The following is a 19,701-nucleotide window of genomic DNA, read 5'->3' as shown; positions in this document are numbered from 1 at the left end:
ATTATTGTTGTTCTTCTCATTGTATCTCTCTTTCTGTCTGTCCCTTTCATCCTCTCTCCCATCCCAATAGTGCATTTATCCACCGTCACAGCATTAATAATTGAGATTGAAGCAGTCTTTGCCACCTTCAGAAGAATCTATCTTTAAAATAACCTAGCTTTTAATGTTATAGCAACAAACATAAATATTGAGTAGAATTCTCCACGGAGCTGGTTACATTACAAGACTGCCAATATGTTACACAGGAAAAATGGTTTCTTTGCCTGAGCAATATATCTTCATATCTCATATATCTTCATATATCATTTACACTAAAATTTCTCTCCACCCAGAGGAAACAGCATTCTCTGATTTACACTGGTTTTTGAAAGAGTGAGAAATCTGATTCACCTATTGTATTAAGCAACATCTTACTTAATAATTTGCAACCAGCGGAGTCTGTATTTATTCTATTTTTTCCTGCCATTAAATGTACACACTGTCGGCTACCAGAAACTTTATTCTTTATTCCTAATTTCCTGCCTAATTCCTTCCAGATGTTCTGAATCTCAATTCCCATAAGCAATTGCTAATCCAACCTGTCTGGAGACTGCAATGATGGGAAAGGTCTTGTCTCAGCTGTCACTCTCTTAGTTACACCCTCTGACTAAACTCCTACAGTACTGTTTTCCCAAGAGCCAACTGTCCGTGTTTTTATTTATTTTATTTATTTATTTGTCAAACAATTATAGGGTGATAATTTGTACAAATAAAAACATTAGATAAGTAATGATAAAAAGTAACAATGAAGACAATAGGACAGGGACAGTAGGCACAGTGGTGCGCTTATGCACGCCCCTTACAGACCTCCTAGAAAGGGGGAGAGGTCAATTGTAGATAGTCTAAGGTTAAAGGTTTTGGGGTTAGGAGTAGAAACCGCAGAAGCGGGTAGTGCATTCCAGGTGTTGATTACTCTGTTGCTGAAGTCGTATGTTTTGCAGTCAAGTTTGGAGCGGTTGACATTTAGTTTGAATCGATTTTGTGCTCGTGTGTTGTTGCGGTTGAAGGTGAAGTAGTCATTAACAGGTAGGACATTTTGGTATATAATTTTATGAACTATAATTAAGTCGGAATGGAGACGACGGAGTTGTAAGTTGTCTAAACCAAGAATTTCAAGTCTGGCGGAGTAAGGTATTTTGTTGTGAGAAGAGGAATGAAGGACTCTTCTTGTGAAATATTTCTGGACTCTCTCAATTGTGTTGATGTCAGATATGCAATGTGGGTCCCATACAGGCGAGTTGTATTCTAGGATTGGTCTGACAAATGTTTTGTAAGCTCTTGTTAGCAGTTCAAAATTACCAGAGAAGAAGCTGCGAAGTATTAGGTTAACAACTCTTCAAGCCTTTTTGGCAATGCTGTTGCAGTGGGCTCTAGGACTTAGGTCATTGGATATGAGTACTCCAAGGTCTTTGACAGATTGAGAGTTATCAATAAGTTCAATTCCTCCAAGTTTATATTTAATATTCTGAATCTTTTTACCAATGTGTAAGACAGAGCGTTTAGTGGTGGAGATTTGAAGTTGCCAGGTTTTAGACCATTCTGCTACGTGGTCAAGGTCTTTTTGAAGGGTAGCAGCATTGTTGGTAGTAAATAGTTTGACATCGTCTGCAAAGAGAATGCAATTGCTAGTGATGCAATCACCAAGATCGTTTATGTATAATATGAATAGTGTGGGTCCTAAAACACTACCTTGAGGGACACCACTGTTAACAGGAGCATGTGTTACATTACAAATCTATGTTTAATAAACAACCATTCTTCAGCACACAACCAATAGTTTTCGGAGTTTTCGGAGTTTTCGGAGAGGGGCGGCATATAAATCCAATAAATCTAATCTAATCTAATCTAATATACTGCTGTCTTTATGGCAGTGGACAAGTAAGTGAGAACTATATTTTCTCCCTTGGAGCTGTCTAACATGCCTCAGGTACACAAGAAGTGCTAAAAACGGTTTCCTTAATGAAAAGTAAATTGGAAATAGTGAACATTCTTCCATAGCGATCTTATTCATAAATGTGAATCTGAAATTTGTTTTAGTTCCTAGGAGAGATATTTCTTCTGAAGCTTTTATAAAGTGTTGCCTTCTGCAAGACAATTAGAATTCAGGCAATGATGTGACAGAATTCCTGACGCTTTGAGGTAATTCAAAATCTTGGTCAGATCAGCCTTTAAGACAAAAGATTAGAAGATTTTTGGGTAAACTCTAATATATTAACTTTTATTATAAATAGCTCATAGTTTTGCTTATTTACATTTTATATTCCAGCATTGACAGGAAAGAATTCTCTCTTACAGACTGAATATGCAACTTATCATCAACAGCGGATAGATATTTATTTGGAATTTGGATTATTCCAGATAAATATAATTATATCACAATATAATGCATTCTATTTCTACTAGTTTTTCTCATCATTCCTATCATCCTTTTCCTCCCACTTAGGACGGTATGACTGTAACTTGTTGCTTGTATCCTAAGATTTTTATTAATATTGATTGTTTCTTCATTGCTTATTTGACCCCTATGACAATCATTAAGTGTTGTACCACATGATTATTGACAAATGTATCTTTTTCTTTTATGTACGCTGAGAGCATATGCACCAAGACAAATTCCTTGTGTGTCCAATCACACTTGGCCAATAAAATTCTATTCTATTCTATTCTATTCTGTTTCCCAAATAGGTGTCCCAAAATAGCTGGTATTTATATTCTCCTCTATTACATTCACTGTTTGCTTACCATTTTTTAAAACTACCATACCCTTTCCTTCTTCCCTGTTCTCAGATTGTTTAATCATAAATGGAGAATTATTACTGTCATTACTGTGACAAATGTTTTTAAAAGCCAAAATATCAGGGGGGGGGGGTTTCTTACTGTCTCTCCATTAGACTAAAGTCCTCTGTGAATCATTTTTCTAAACTGAAATTCTCAGAAGGCAAAATGAGAAACCAAAAAGAAAAAAAAGCCCACAATTTCTAATCTCTAAGGGGCTTTTATTTTGAAGGAATTTTAATGCATGAAATAAAAAGGAGCCTGGGGGGAGTACAAATACAACCTCATTATTGAAAGCTTTGGCTGAATTATTAGCATTGCTGGGGTTAAGTCAGGCAATATTTCATAGCAAATCCATATAGAATTTCTTTAATGTTTTGAATTGTATATTGTATTGTATGTAGAAACTAAATCTCAAATCTTGTCTTCCACTATGTCCTGCCACTAACTCATTTGGTCGCCCAGACATATCTCAATTATAAAATTAAAATAGATGTACAAGTTAACACTACCTTTCCCTTCCTAATAATGCAAATTCTGGGTAAGAGTGTTTAAAATTAAAATGTTTAGCTTCTATTCTGTTTTTTCTATTCTGTTTTTGCTTGTGTTATATGGCCTAGACTACTTATGGAGTATAACAGTAAGATAGAATCCAGATGATGAAAGAATAGACTTCACTGATTTATTCAACAAATATTTTTCCCCTTCAAATTTACACGAGTTGCACACACTTATATCTACCATTCACACAAAACCATCGCCTCTCTTTTCACATTTGTTATCTTCTCCCTGGAAAATCGGTAGGTATACAGAACTCCTTGTGTAAGAAAATCTACAGCCATAGGTTGAAGCTGAGTGGCAGATTGGTCAACAATATTTTTTCTTCCTTCTACCTGCTCTTTTTTTACATTCATATCACAATCAAAGTACACTCTTCTAACCAAAGAGAACATGATGTGCCTTGCCTTGCTTGTTTTGTTCTGTACATATGAGCACTCTTATTCTCAAAGATATATTTTCTTTGCAAGGTTCTATCCTTTTTCCTTCAAATAAGTACTTTTCTTCTTGCCACTATCACCACTGTATTCCAAACATTTTAAGGCAAATGCTAGGTACATAATGTGTTCTGTCGGGCTCTCTGGTACACTCCTCCCAAAAATTCACAGGTCCAAATTTCAGACACACACACACGTTTGAAAATTCAAAACAATGTTCTTTATAATGAAAATTCACTTAAACTAAGCCCTCTTTTGTTATAGCAAAGAGCACTCGTCTCCAAACAAACTGGTAATTTATACAAGTCCCTTATCAGTCCTGTGATACTTAGCTTGCAGATGTGAGGCAATTCAAAGTCCTTCTTTCACAAAGTGAAACACACTTTGCTCTGGTTTAGTTTCCAAGCAGGGAAAAATCAGCTCACAAAAAGTCAAAGTCAGTAAAGCAGTCACGAAACACAACGATCAGATAATCCTCCACAATGGCCAAACCCACAGGCTGCTCTTTATAGCAGCCTCACTAATTACCACAGCCCCACCCAACCACAGGTGGCCTCATTTTCTTTGATAATAATCTCTCAGTTGTTGTTGCCTATGCATCACTCTCCGCATGCGTGGCTGTATCATTAACTCTTGTTCTGAATCCAAGGAGGAGCTAGATAATTGATCTCCTTCTGAGCTGTCTGCCACACTCTCCTCCTCCCTGTCACTCATGTCTTCTTGGTCAGAGGAGCCTTCATCAGTAGATTCCACCGGGGGCAAAACAGGCCTGCAGCATGTGGATGTCTCCCCCACATCCACAGTCTTTGGGGCAGGAGCTGGGCCAGAGCTAACCACAACATAATGAAACATGGTTTTTCAGCTGTCAATACTAGTCCTGATGTGGTTCACCTTGCTTTGTTTAAAAGCAAAGGTTTCTTCTGTCCAGCTTTGCCTTGGGGGCAGAACTCTCCATTTCCAAGGGAGCCAGCATTGACTGAAGATATTATACACATGGAATGCTTTTACCTCCCCACCAAACTGACATTTGCATGCTTTTGAACTGCTAGGTGAATTGCAGCTGGAACAAGAGTGGGCAGGAGTTCACCCCATCACACAATCTCAAACATTTGGGTCTAAAACTCAGGCTATCAGCTTTCCAGCAGACAAACTTAGTGTCTTTAATTACAAGTCTTCTCTTGGAAGCTTCTTCTTAGTCCCAACCTTGCCAGCTTTAGCTAGAGTTGAAATTCAGGGCTGAAACGCAGCGTTGTATAATCTCCAAGAGATATTGACAGATAATGGAACAACTTTTCTAAGGTCTAATGAGGACAAAACAGAGGCAATGCTGCTCATCAAAACTTTCTTATTTTTAGAAACATTTTACACTTACTAGGAGATAGCTGACTAGGTATTTTTAACATTATTGATGACCAGTTTTTTTAAAAATAATTACTTTCTGCAAAATGACGCTTGATCTATGAATGTCCAAAGAAAGGCTGCAAAAATTTATGTCTATGACTTAAATGAACCACTGACCTGAATAGACCTCTGACTATTTGTGAGACAATGGTAATACAAAATGTTGCATACTACTGGGCAATTCAGCTAGCCCATAAATGAAAAAGAGAGATGTGTTGGCAGGATCTTTTATTTTCTAACCTTTTTGATTATGGTGCATTCTTCCTTTTTATCTTCCTAGGTGTTTTTCAAGTTACGTTGCTGTGCTCCTGGACCCTAGCCTCTTTTTATTTCAATTTATAATCTCATTGTAGAGGAAAGCTAAAAGCTCAGCTGCACAATGGACAATATTTAATACCTCCACCCATACTTCCACCTCTTACAATACTAGCCAACACAGTATGAACAGTACAGACCTTCAAATTTCTAGGTTCAGCCATATCGCAAGATCTAAAATGGACACCTAACATCAAAAAACACATCAAAAAAGCATAACAAAGAATGTTCTTTCTGCACCAACTCAGGAAGCTCAAACTGCCCAAGGAGCTGCTGATACAGTTCTACAGAGGAATTATTGCAGCTGTCGTCTACACCTCCATAACTGTCTGGTTTGGTTCTGCAACCCAACACGACAAGGCACAGACTTCAGAGGATAATTAAAACTGCAGAAAAAACTATTCATTCATTCATTCGTTCGTTCGTTCGTTCGTTCGTTCGTTCGTTCATTTCATTCCATTTCATTTCTATGCAAAGCAATTGCTACCAACCTGCATTCCATTGAGGACCTCTTATACTGCAGGAACCAAAAAGAGGCCGGTGAAAATATTTTCAGATACCTCATATCCTGGACACAAAGTACTTCAACTCCTACCCTCAGCCCAGGCAATGATGGGCTCCTATGGGTACAGTCAGGTAGGCAGTACCGGTAGCAGTTTTGGTCAGGTACACAGTACTGGTAGCAAAATTTTGATTTTTTTTTCTTTTTTTCCCTTCTGGGCTCTGGGTATGATTTTCCTATCGCAGTAAATGAGGTTGACTGTGTATAATTTTAGAAGAGCTGTGTGTGCGTGTGTGTACATACACTTTATATAGTAGATAATCAGGGGTGGGCTACTGCCTGGACGGGAGGGGATGCAGTGGGATAGCGAAAATCTCCAAGACCGCCTTCTGCCGCACGAATCCCAGTGGCCGGTGAGGTCCCACAGAGTTGGCCTCCTTAGGGTCCCGTCGACCAAACAATGTTGGCTGGCGGGACCTAGGGGAAGAGCCTTCTCTGTGGGGGCCCCGGCCCTCTGGAATCAGCTCCCCTCAGAGATTCGTACTGCCCCCACCCTCCTTGCCTTCCGAAAAAGTTTAAAAACTCAGCTTTGCCGCCAGGCCTGGGGTTTCTTAAACCTTCCCCCCTGACCGATGAATACTTAGTTTGACTGCTGAATGAATGATATTGATAGTTTTTAATTAGAATTTTAAGATTGTTTTTTAAGGTATAATTGGATTGTTATTATTGTTTCCTGTTTTTCTGTACATGCTATGAGCCGCCCCGAGCCCTCAGAGATGGGCAGCATATAAATCCAATAAAATAAAATAAAATAAAATAAAATAAAATAAAATAAAATAAAATAAAATAAAATAAAATAAAATAAAATAAAATAAAATAAAATAAAATAAAATAAAATAAAATAAAATAAAATAAAATAAAATAAAATAAAATAAAATAAAATAAAATAAAATAAAATAAAATAAAATAAAATAAAATAAAATAAAATAAAATAAAATAAAATAAAATAAAATAAAATAAAATAAAATAAAATAAAATAAAATAAAATAAAATAAAATAAAATAAAATAAAATAAAATAAAATAATAAAATAAAATAAATGGAGCTCTACCCCAGAGCACCCAATTTGCACTGAAAGATGTTGAAACCAAATGCATAAGCCATGCCCACAGTGTGGTAGTAAAAATTTTGGTAGCCCATCACTGAGCCGAGGTTACCAGCATCATCCCTATTGCTTTTAGGGAATGACATGGGAGGCACCTTCTACAAATCATCCATTCTTGTAAATGGATGGCTACAATAAATACAATCAGGATAAGGAGTGTAAGAGAGCTGTTTTGTTATGGTTAAGGCACAGGGCTAGAAATCAGGAAACCATGAGTTCCAAACCTGCCTTAGGCACAAAGCCATCTGGGTGACCTTGGGCATATCAATCTTTCAATCTTTTCAGGCAAATGAAATTAAATTACTTCCAAAATCTTGCCAGAAAACTGTAGGAACTTGCTCAAGCAGTCAACAGTGTTCTATGCTGTCTCAAGCCAGCTCAATCAATTTTACAGGAAACCTGAGTACTGTATTGAATGTTTTCAAGCTTCAGCAGGATTATCTCTGCATGCAGCATTGTTCCCTTCTGCCCTCTAAGCATTTGGGGCCACAGTTAGATACCCAGAGGATGATGTCATTATCTGTTCCCATCCATCCTTTCATTAAGGAGATGATCAATGTAGATGTATTTGTACGTGTTTGGAATAGAACAGAATAGAACAGAACAGAATAGAATTTTATTGGCCAAGTGTGTTTGGACACACAAGGCATTTGTCTTGGTTCGTCAAGAATAATAAGGTATCAAAGCAAGGCAAAGCCAATGTCATTAGACAACAATGTGGGCACAATTCAATCAAGGGAAATGGTGGGAAGACTGTTTCCAGTTAAGGAAGAGGTTTGTATAGGGAGAAAGTAAGGGAAGAATGGTTTGGAATGTATTATTTAAGGTTACAGATGACAGAATGTTTTAATTTTGAAATATTGGTAAAATTGCTCAGGAATCAGCAGGAGATTAGATAGTTGTTTCTATTAAAAAAACAGAGCTTAGGGCTGCCTCCATACTGAATTTTGTGGTGTTTGGCATACCGAACCCGAACCTGAATTTTTTAAAAAATTTGTGCTCCAGTTCGGCGTTTGTGCCGAACAACGTGAAAGCCATCACCTGGCTGTCCTCTGCTAAGAAGAGGAGGAGGAGCCGGGTGCTGGTGGCGGTGGAGGAAGGCGAACACCGGGGAGCTGTCAGCTGGTCGGGAGGCTGGGAGGGAGGCACAAAAGGAGCTGGAGAATCCCACGAAGAGATTCCCGGGACTGAGCTTTGACGTCACATATACCGACAGGTTGCTAAGGATGCCAAGGTGATCACTTCCTGGATTCCGGGGGCGGCACTAGAATAATGGAGGGAGGATGGAATCCAGGAAGTGATCACGTTGGTGTCCTTATCAATTTGCTGGTATAAGTGACGTCAAAACTCCGCCACCAGAATCTCTTCGTGGGATTCCCCAGCTCCTTTTGCTTGCGATGCTGCAAGCAAAGGGAGGTCTTTTCATGTAAAAATATTTTTTTTATTTTTATGTGAAAGGACGCTGCAGCGGCGCCGCAAGCAAAGGGAGGTTCTACATGAAAGGACCTCCCTTTGCTTGCGGCGCCACTGCGGCATTCTTTTTCGTAAAAATAAAAATAAATAAAAATAAAACATACGTACAGATAAAAAATGATGGGATTCCAGGGGCGGAGCTTTGGGTTCGGGTTCTGGTTCAGCCGAACTTTGCGTTAAGTTCGTCCAAACTCGCGAAACCCGAACACCGTTGGGTTCGCCCATCACTACTCTTAAATCAAGCTGCAGCTAGCTGACTTTAATTACTCCCTTGCTTAGCAAGGAACTTCACCAAGCACTTTTTTCTCTCTACTGTCCCTGAGTATTTCTATTCTACTGCTCCTTGTGTTCAGTGAGTTAAGAAAATAGATTTCTATCTGTTTTCCTAATGTTTAAAATGGTTCTTTTCCCACAATGGGACAGAAGAAATTTGCAAACCAATTACTTGTAAATTGGAGGGAAAGAGATGTTGACTTTCTGAGTGAACTGTTATGAATCACTGGGAGGGAGGGAGACAAAATTATGGGTGAATATATAAGAGTGGGGTATGAAGGCATTCACTGTAGTGGATGAATGAATACAGTGTCCCCTCGCCACTTCGCAGTTCACCTTTCGCGGACTCGGTGCATTGCGGGGATTTATATAATATGAATGGAAAAAATATATCGTGGATTTTCACTACTTTGTGGGTTTTCTGAGGAACAAGCCTGCCTGAGACACAACATGCCTACATGAGATTGTAAACAACACACGATTGGTTGAGACGTGACCAATCAGAGAGTGCTGCTTTGTATCCCAGATTGGCTCAGTACAGTAGCACATTGTTTACTTTTCGTCTCTGCTCAGCTTCCCCATCTCTGAGTCTGCTCCTATGCTCGGCCATTGCACGTGGAGCATATTTTCATCGCTTAGGTTTAGGAATTCAAAACATTTAACAGTAAGTGTAAAGGTACAATACATGCACAGAACAGTATGGGAATGGTTATTAAGGGAATGGGAAAGGTTTATGTAGCGTAAAGGTGTGTGTGTAGGGTGTTTATAAAGCCTTAAAATAGTGTATAAATTCTTAAATAAATATAGCGTCCCTACTCGGCGGATTTTTGTTTATCGCGGGTGGTTCTGGAACCTAAGACCCATGATAAAGCCCACTGCAACAACATAGCCAAGAAGGCTTCAAGAGTTGTAAACCTAATCCTACATAGGTTCTGCTCTGGCAATCTCACACTGCTTACCAGAGCTTACAAAACTTTTGCCAGACTCATCCTCGAATACAGCTCATCTGTTTGGAACCCATATCGCATCTCAGACATTAACACCCTTGAAAATGTCCAAAGATACTTCACCAGAAGAACCCTTCACTCCTCCACTCGAAACAGAATACCCTATGAGACTAGACTTTCAATCCTGGGCCTAGAAAGTTTAGAACTAGGATGCCTTAAACATGATCTAAGTATTGCCCACAAGATCATATGCTCCAACGTTCTGCCTGTCGGCGACTACTTCAGCTTCAACCACAACAACACAAGAGCACACAACAGATTTAAACTTAATACTAACCGCTCCAAACTTGACTGTAAAAAATATGACTTCAGTAACTGAGTTGTTGAAGTATGGAACTCATTACCAGACTCCATAGTGTCATCCCCAAACCCCCAACACTTTACCCTTAGATTATCTACGTTTGACCTATCCAGATTCCTAAGAGGTCAGTAAGGGGCGAGTACAAGTGCACTAGAGTGCCTTCCGTCCCCTGTCCTATTGCTCTCCTGTATCTCCTATACCTTTCTTCTATTCCTATATCTCTTCTTCTATTCTTTCATTGATATGTTCTATTACTATATCTTCTTTTCTATTCTTTCATAGATATATTTTACTACAAGTATCTCCTCTATAACCTTCATCATGTATTTTACTATGTGTGTGTGTGTATGTATATATAGCAAAAAAAATGTGACACACACACACACACATATATATATATATATATAAAAAAGGAGCTGTGACGTTCCTTAAAAAAAAATATATATATACCAGGCTGATCCGACATAAAAAAAACATATACCCCCTCCCTGGTACAGAGCTGGGAGGATTCAGATCTGATGGGTCTAATTGCTAGCTCTCTGCTTTACAATGCAGAAGCTTCCCAGATCGAATCCCAGTAAAGAAAGGGTGTGGCTAGCTGATGAGGCCTAATAAGGCCGAAATGGATCTATCCTAGTCTCCCTTAATTTTAAAATTCCAGCTAAAAACATTTAACACATACAAAATATAGTTTGTCGGCTATAAATATATTACTGCCTTGCAGTGGCCCTGGGTTGGGCCTAGAGGCAAAAAAAGGAGCTGTGACGTTCCTTAAAAAAAAATATATATATACCAGGGTGATCCGACATAAAAAAAAACATATACCCCCTCCCTGGTACAGAGCTGGGAGGATTCAGATCTGATGGGTCTAATTGCTAGCTCTCTGCTTTACAATGCAGAAGCTTCCCAGATCGAATCCCAGTAAAGAAAGGGTGTGGCTAGCTGATGAGGCCTAATAAGGCCGAAATGGATCTATCCTAGTCTCCCTTAATTTTAAAATTCCAGCTAAAAACATTTAACATATATATATATATATATATATATATATATATATATATATATATATATGTAGATTGTTCTCAGCCAAAGTTTGGGTTTGTATTTGGCTTGCTCTAAAGCATTATTTTCGAAATATTCCATATAGAGGTTGGCTATGACAGGTGATAGAGGTGATCCCATGGGGGCTCCCTCTATCTGTTTATATCTTTGTTCATTATAGATGAAGTATGTATTGGTCAGGCAGTGGTTGGTAAGGTCTAGGATATATTTGGGGGGTTTGTGTTTGTCCTGGATAGCTGTCAAGGCTTCTTTAATAGGTATTTGTGTGAACAGGGACACGACATCGAAACTTACAAGTAGGTTATATTTGGAAATCAGCCTTAAACAAAACACTTCATAAAAATCTCCATGTCATTCCTTCTAATAACTATGATTACACCAACCAATCAGATCACTGAAACATAATCACCCAATCTATTTGCTACATTCAAAACAAATCTCCACCCCCACACTACATACTAGGAAGAAATGTCAGTTGCTAACATTCCATTTACAACAACACAAAGATTGGAACTTCAGCCTGAAGATGGTGAATGTGATTTCGCCGAAACGTCGCATAGACATGCAAAACATTACACAGGGCAAAACCCGAACTCAGAACAATCTACATACATATACCCGTGAAAATTTACGAAAACAAATATATATATATATATATATATATATATATATATATATATATATATATATATATATATGTCACATGTTTAAGCTGAATTTGAAAATTAAGAGAGACTAGGATAGATCTATTTCGGCCTTATTTTGGCCTCATCAGCTAGCCATACCCACTGGGACGTGAACCTGCAACCTTTGCCTTGTAAGGCAGAGAATTATCCTCTAGGCTACAGTATCCAATCCCTTCATATATATGTGTGTGTGTGTGTGTAAATGTTTTTAGCTGGAATTTTAAAATTAAGGGAGACTAGGATGGTCCCATTTCGGCCTTGTTCTGGCCTCATCAGCTAGCCACACCCTTTCCTTTACTGGGATTCGATCTGGTGAACTCTGCCTTGTAAGGCAGAGAGTTAGCAGTTGAGCCACCATTCCTATATATATAATGTCGGATCACCCTGGTATATTGAAGGAACGTCACAGCTCCTTTTTGCCTCTAGGCCCAACCCATTTCAAGGCAGTTAATTTATTCATAGCCGACAACTATATTATGTATGTATCAAATGTTTTTAGCTGAAATTTTAAAATTAAGGGAGACTAGGATGGAACCATTTCGGCCTTGTTCTGACCTCATCAGCTAGCCACACCCTTCCTTGCTGGGATTCGATCTGGCAGCCTCTGCCTTGTAAGGCAGAGAGTTAGCAGTTGAGCCACCAGACCTAGGGCAACAGCTTGTGTGCCAGCAGATATGGCTCTGTGTGCCACCTGTGGCACCCATGCCATAGGTTTGCCATTACTGCTATAGATTGTAGGAGAAAAACCATGTTAGCATATAGTGATCAAAAATAAAATAAAAATTCAGTAGCACCTTTTCCATTTTTTCTTGAAATGCATTGTTGTTGTGAGCTTGGACATGTGTAGAGTAGCTAGGTCACATAGTTTACAATAGGAATTAGTATTCATCATACTTCACATACTGTAAACCGTAATTAGTACTGCATTGTACACTACTTGTAACTACAGATTTAATGTCACTGCAGCCTAGAGCAACAATGTTTAGTTAAATCTTCAGTTCAGCAATTAATAGGGATAATGACCTTGGATTTAATGAACACAAGTAGGTTGGTAATGACATTGTTTCCTAGGGACCATTGGCAACTTGCCTGTTTTAGTTGTAATGCTTATGTCCGGGAAGAGGTAAATAATGGATGCAACCAGCCAGTAATACATTTCTTATCTCATGATACAATTGCTTCTGAATTCTTTATCAGTTTATCGTTGATAAATTTTCCAAGAGAAAGTAGAAATGCAATTTTAGTGATAATATAACAGCCTATTTTCATTCTATTCAACTCATTGTTCATACTGAGGCTGATATATAGAAGCAGAGCATTATGTTTTGATCCTCTCACAAAGACAATCCTTATATCAGTTACATAATAAACTTTATGCACAACAAAGTGGAAATTGCGACTATGACTTCTACAAATAGTGTTTGCTTCTGTCAACTACAAAAAAATGATATATGATTTAATATAACTGATCTAATTGGTGAAAATTATTTTTAGAGACATTCCTGATTTGTGAAGTTCTAACATTCCTAGCATAGCCAAATAATTATATATAATTCTGTATTATGTATAATTCTGTATGATTATTTCAGTTTTCTCCTTTTAACAGATTTTGTATGATATAAAAATTAAAATGATGGAATAAGCAACTTCTTGAGGAACAAATGCCATAAAATGGAAGAGATAAGCAGAGGAGGTTTCCATGAGGGAACAAAAGCATTAATTTTACAGTGGAATTGTGTGTAATGGACATCCCACACCTTTTATGGATAGTCGATCAGTAGTGGGTGGCCCCTAGTTCAACACAGTTCTGTGAACTGGTAGCGGCGGTGGCGGGAGCCTCCGCCCACCCATCCAGACGCTTCTGCACAAGTGTGAGCGTGCACATGAACCAGAAGCAATGGGATTTAGAACCCACTACTGTAATGGATGAATATTAAAAAGTGACATTAATTGTGGAGTTGCATCTGCCATTTTAAAGGATTTTTTATGTTCTGTGAGCATTTCTGAGTGAAGAAAGCAATTTTCTTTCTATAAAAACCACATTTAAAATAATAACACTGGAGAAATCACATTAATTGGTGTCACAAAATTAATTTGGTATCCACTCCTTTATGTACTACTATTAATCATATACTGGTTTATATAGGAAGATAACAATTCTTTCCAAGAATGTTATCTAAATAGTAAAATGAAGGAGATGACAAAAGATGGTGAAAAGTGGAAACTGAAGTACATATTAGAAGAACAAATATCATACTTATTCCTTGAACAAATATAATTTCATTTCAATCCTGAAATAGCATCACTGCTCTACAGGCAATATCATTGTGGAATTTAAGAGTTGAGAAATTATTTCTCTAATTGCTTGCTTTAATTTATTTGATGTTCCCTTTTAATGCAAATCTCTTCCTGGTTAATGGAAATGACGCAGAAGCAGCATTTCAATATTATTTAAATGTTTTCATAGGGGCACTTTAAAAAATGTCTGTGAAGAAAAAATATGCAAGATGTTTACATTATTGTTTTTACAAATATGCACAAATCTCTTCTTGTTTACATGAATATGATCTAGTATGCTCAAGGGGATTTACTCTCAATTATGAGAGAATATGGAAGATTCCAGCAGAGTTTACTAATACCCAGCCTATTTTAATTCATATATTTTCCAGATTTCAATCTACATGTTTATGTAGTTTTTCTATCTTATGAGTTATTTATTTTACGTCAGTTTGCATATTTTAAACAATAGTGTTCTGAATGTGATATATAATCTATATTAATAAAAATGTAAATGTATCTTTGTTAGGCGGGGCTAATTTCCAAAAGTACTTCACTGATTACTTTGAAATTTTGGCACAATGTTCCAATCGAACACAGCCCTTATGATATACCTATATTATATAGATATTGCACCTGTGACAGGTAAACTTGGCCAAAAAACATAGAATTCCCTGGTGAAAAACATAGGAAGTATGTTTTGATTGGCTGGTGAAAAGACAGGTAGTTGCTTTGCATGGAGACTGTTGATAAACATAGCAGGTACATTTTGATTGGCTGCTGATCAACTGCCATGCTGATCAACTGCCATGCTAATCAACTGCCACAGGAAAGTATCCTCAGAAAATAAAGGAACCAGGTTTGGCTGCAAACCATGGGGTTTGCCAGCCATGCTTGCGTGGAACCAAGAGCAATAACATTTAATCCTAATTGAATATTTTCTATCAACAGTAAAACACTTCATTAGGGTTTAGTGTATGAGACAACAATTGAAAGAGGCAAAGAAAGAAAATGAGGGGAAATTGCCTGAAAATATTTGGAAAATGTATACAAACAATATAAGATAGAAACAGATAAAATAAATGAATATCTAAAAGGAGGAAGTATGCCGCCATTAGAGGATGAAGACAAAATGTTAAATACAGAAATAACATTAGTGGAATTAAAAAATGCAATCAAAAAGCAAAATAATAACAGATATCCTGGACCAAATGGCCTCCTTGGATAATTCTACAAGAACATAGGAGAACCATTGGAACTACTATTATTAGACTTGTACAATGAAATATTATCGAAAGCTAAAATACCAGATTCACGGAGGGAACTGTACATTACCATGATTGTGAAAGAAAGTGCCAAAGCAAATCAAATTCATAACTATAGAACAATTTCACTGTTGAATACTGACCATAAAATTTGTGTGACTATTATGGCAGAAAGAACAAAGAGAATATCAAATAAAATTATGCATTCAGATCAAAACGTCTTTCTCCCAACAAGTCAAGTTAGGGCTAACACAAGAATGGTATTAAATAGGTTAGAGTATTATAAGTCACATCCAGAAAAGTAATGACAATGTATATTGGCAATATATGAACAGATGATAGAAACAATATACACTTCCCAGAAAGCCAAGGTAATAATAAATTGGGATATGACTAAGCCATTCCAGATAATGAAAGAAATCCAGCAGGGATGCCCACTGTTACCTCTGTTTTTATTTTGACTTTAGAAACACTATTGAACACTATTGATTCAATTCAAGTATTAAAGGGACCAAGATCAGAAATGAAGAGGATATCTCCGTGACTGTCTTCTGTCACACGAATCCCAGCGACTGATTAGGTTCCACAGAGTTGGCCTTCTTCGGGTCCCGTCGACTAAACAATGTCATCTGGCGGGTCCCAGGGGAAGAACCTTCTCTGTGGCAGCCCCGACTCTCTGGAACTAGCTCCCCCCGGAGATTAGAACTGCCCCCACCTTCCTTGCCTTCCGTAAACTCCTTAAAACTCACCTCTGCTGTCAGGCATGGGGGAATTGAGGCATTCCCCCTCCCTTCTCCCGGGCCTATATAATTTATGTATGGTGTGTCTATGTGTATGTCTGGTTTAATAATGGGTTTTTAAAATGTTTTTTAAATTTATTAGATTTGAATTAGTTATGAATTGTCTTATTGTATGCTGTGAGTCGCCCCGAGTCTATGGAGAGGGGCAGCATACAAATCTAATAAATAAATAAATGAATGAATGAATGAATGAATGAATAAATGAATAAATAAATAAAATAAATACCGGTCTTTGCCGATGACATAGTATTCTTCTTGGAAGATCCACAAGAGAAACACCTCCCCCGGGCATGTCTAATTTATGCATGGTATGTTTGTGTGTGTGTATGTTAGTAAATGGGGTTCTTTTTAAATCTTTTTAAATATTTTAAATTTATTTGGATTTGTCATGATTTGTTGTATTTTGCTGTGAGCCGCCCCGAGTCTGTGGCATACAAATCTAAATAATAAAATATTTTTTATTATTTAGAGGGGCGGCATACAAATCTAAATAATAAAATAAATAAATAAAATAAATAAAGAGACAATATCAATTAAAGAAATAGAAGCATATGGGGAGGTGGCAGGCCCCAGAATCAACAAACAAAAACCAAATTAGTAACTAAGAATATGACATCAAACCAGAATAAAAACTTAGAAGAATATTTCGGACTACAAATCACCCAAAAAATTAAATATTTAGGTGTCAATTTGACAAATAGATGCTCTTCAATTAAGGGCAATAACTACATGAAATTAGTGCAACAAATAAAAATTGATTTAGAAAAGTGTGGAATGCTGCAATTGTCACTACTTGGTTGGATGGCGGGCTATACAAATGAATATTTTACCAAAATTATTATGTTTCTTTCAAACCGTACCTATTTTATAAGCTTCTTTTATTGAACAAAATTACTTTGAAATTTATATGGCGAAACAAAAAAACTGAGAATCAAATTAACTGATTTTCAAGATGGCAGAAGCAGAGATGGGTTTCTGCTCCCGGACTGGAGATTATATTATAAATCTATGTTGTTGGTTTGGCTTAGAGTTTGGCTTAGAGATTGGATCAATTTGTGGAATAGGCGGTTATTATTATTATTATTGGAAGGCTATGACCAGTGAAGGGCTACCAAAAGTTTTACTACCACACTCTGGGCATGGCTTGTGCAGGATGCCCTGCATTTTCTTTCAACATCTTTCAGTGCTAATTGTGTGTTCTGGGGTTGAGCTCCATTTTCGCTACCCCACTGCATTCCCTGTCTCTCCCCCCCCCCATCCAGGCAGTAGCCCATCCCTGGCTATGACCTACAGAAGGGATGGCATGCATTTTTAGGGGATAAGGAAAGTAAACAATAATATTTTCACAGACACATTGATGAAAATTTGGCAAGAGGTGAGAAAAAAACATTACCTCAAAATTTCTAATTGGCTGTTCACCATGGAGGCAATAATTTAAACAAATATGATCAATGCAACTAGAATGGTTAAATACAAAGATATTTTTCAAAATACATCTTCCTGGTCAGTATAATAGTAGATAGTACTTTAGTGAGTTATTTGCTATCTCTATATGTAAGTAGGAGGAAGACATCAATCAAAACCTTCCAAGTCCAATCAAGATTAACCCAATATTAACAGGTCCGATCCAATTTGTTTTCAGTGCTAAGATTTGGGTCTAATATGTGTCAGATGGTATCAAAGGTAGTCACTCACTCAGAGTGTAAAGATAGGCTCATTTATGATCAGAATCTTGGGTATTATAAGACAAAATTTGAAAAAAAAATCAAATTTATCTAGTTATACATATTACTACAGTGGCCAGACTAGCATTCGCACAATGGTGGAAAAATGATGACATGCCACATGATGGACTAATATTAGAAAAGATTAGAAGCTGCGCAGAAATGACCAAACTAACTATGGAACTTAGAAATAATGAAGATTCTGTCTTTTATAACTGCTGGGACTCTTTCTACTGCTGGGTAGAAAAGCGGGGGAAAAAGAGAAAAAATCTGATTGATTAGTAATTGTAATTGTATGTACTGTATACAAAAATAACAGTCTGGTGTTTATTCTATTTTAGTAAAAGAATGAAATAAGATATATATGAAAACCAAACCTATCTATTTATAATTTTTCTTCTATTTCATACTCAACTTTATCTCTTATTTATATACAATGTAATTTCATACTCAACTTTATCTCTTATTTATATACAATGTAATTATTTAACTATGCTATATCGGGATATTGAGAATATTCATAGCACAACTTATTATCATAGATCTGCCGTTCACCCGCCCAACCTTTTAAATGTATTTTCCGTTGTTATTGTATATTCTCTATTGATGTTTATACGTTGTTACGTCTTTTGTAAATCATTTTTTTAAAAAAAATAATGATCAGAATTAGTAGCAGAGTTTCCAGAGTAAAAACTCAACTTTCTTTTAAGAGGTTCAGTCTATCAAATAACAGCAACAAGCTTTCAGCTCAGAAAGTTTGAGAAAGGGGAACACCAGCCCACTTTCCAAATTTGAAAAAGTAATGTCGAAAGTGCCACAGTTATATCAACACTATCAACACAATCTTCAGCTGCCTAAATTTGATAGTGGGGTAGAGTGGAAGGTTTGGTGAATCATCTCAATTTACAAACTTTCCTGTCTCCCTAACATATTTCATAATGCTCTCTACATGGGGCTACCTTTTAAAAGTGTTCGGAAACTTCAGATCGTGCAGAATGCAGCTGCGAGAGCAGTCATGGGCCTACCTAGGTATGCCCATGTTTCACCAACACTCCGCAGTCTGCATTGGTTGCCGATCAACTTCCGGTCACAATTCAAAGTGTTGGTTATGACCTTTAAAGCCCTTCATGGCACTGGACCAGAATATCTCCGAGACCGCCTGCTGCCGCACGAATCCCAGCGACTGATTATGTCCCACAGAGTGGGCCTTCTCTGGGTCCCGTCAACTAAACAATGTCGGTTGGCGGGCCCCAGGGGAAGTGCCTTCTCTGTGGTGGCCCTGGCCCTCTGGAACCAACTCCCCCCGGAGATTAGAACTGCCCCTACCCTCCTTGCCTTCCGTAAGCTCCTTAAGACCCACCTGTGTCGTCAGGCATGGGGGAACTAAGACATCTCCCCCGGGCATATATAATTTATGAATGGTATGTGTGTATGTATGTGAGTTTAGAAAATGGGATTTTTAAAAATGTTTTTAGTATAAATTTAGATTTGTTATAAATTGTTTTTTGCACTTTGTTGTGAGCCGCCCCGAGTCTGCGGAGAGGGGCGGCATACAAATCTAAATAAATAAATAAAATAAATAAATAAATTTCTGCCTGGCAAATTTATGCATGTCTTAATTGTGATATCTCTGTGAGCAAAGCAT

This window comes from Erythrolamprus reginae, chromosome 6 (assembly GCF_031021105.1).
Source record: "Erythrolamprus reginae isolate rEryReg1 chromosome 6, rEryReg1.hap1, whole genome shotgun sequence".
Lineage (NCBI taxonomy): Eukaryota > Metazoa > Chordata > Lepidosauria > Squamata > Dipsadidae > Erythrolamprus > Erythrolamprus reginae.
The sequence above is the reverse complement of the archived record's forward strand: the minus strand, read 5'-3'. Positions refer to the sequence as shown.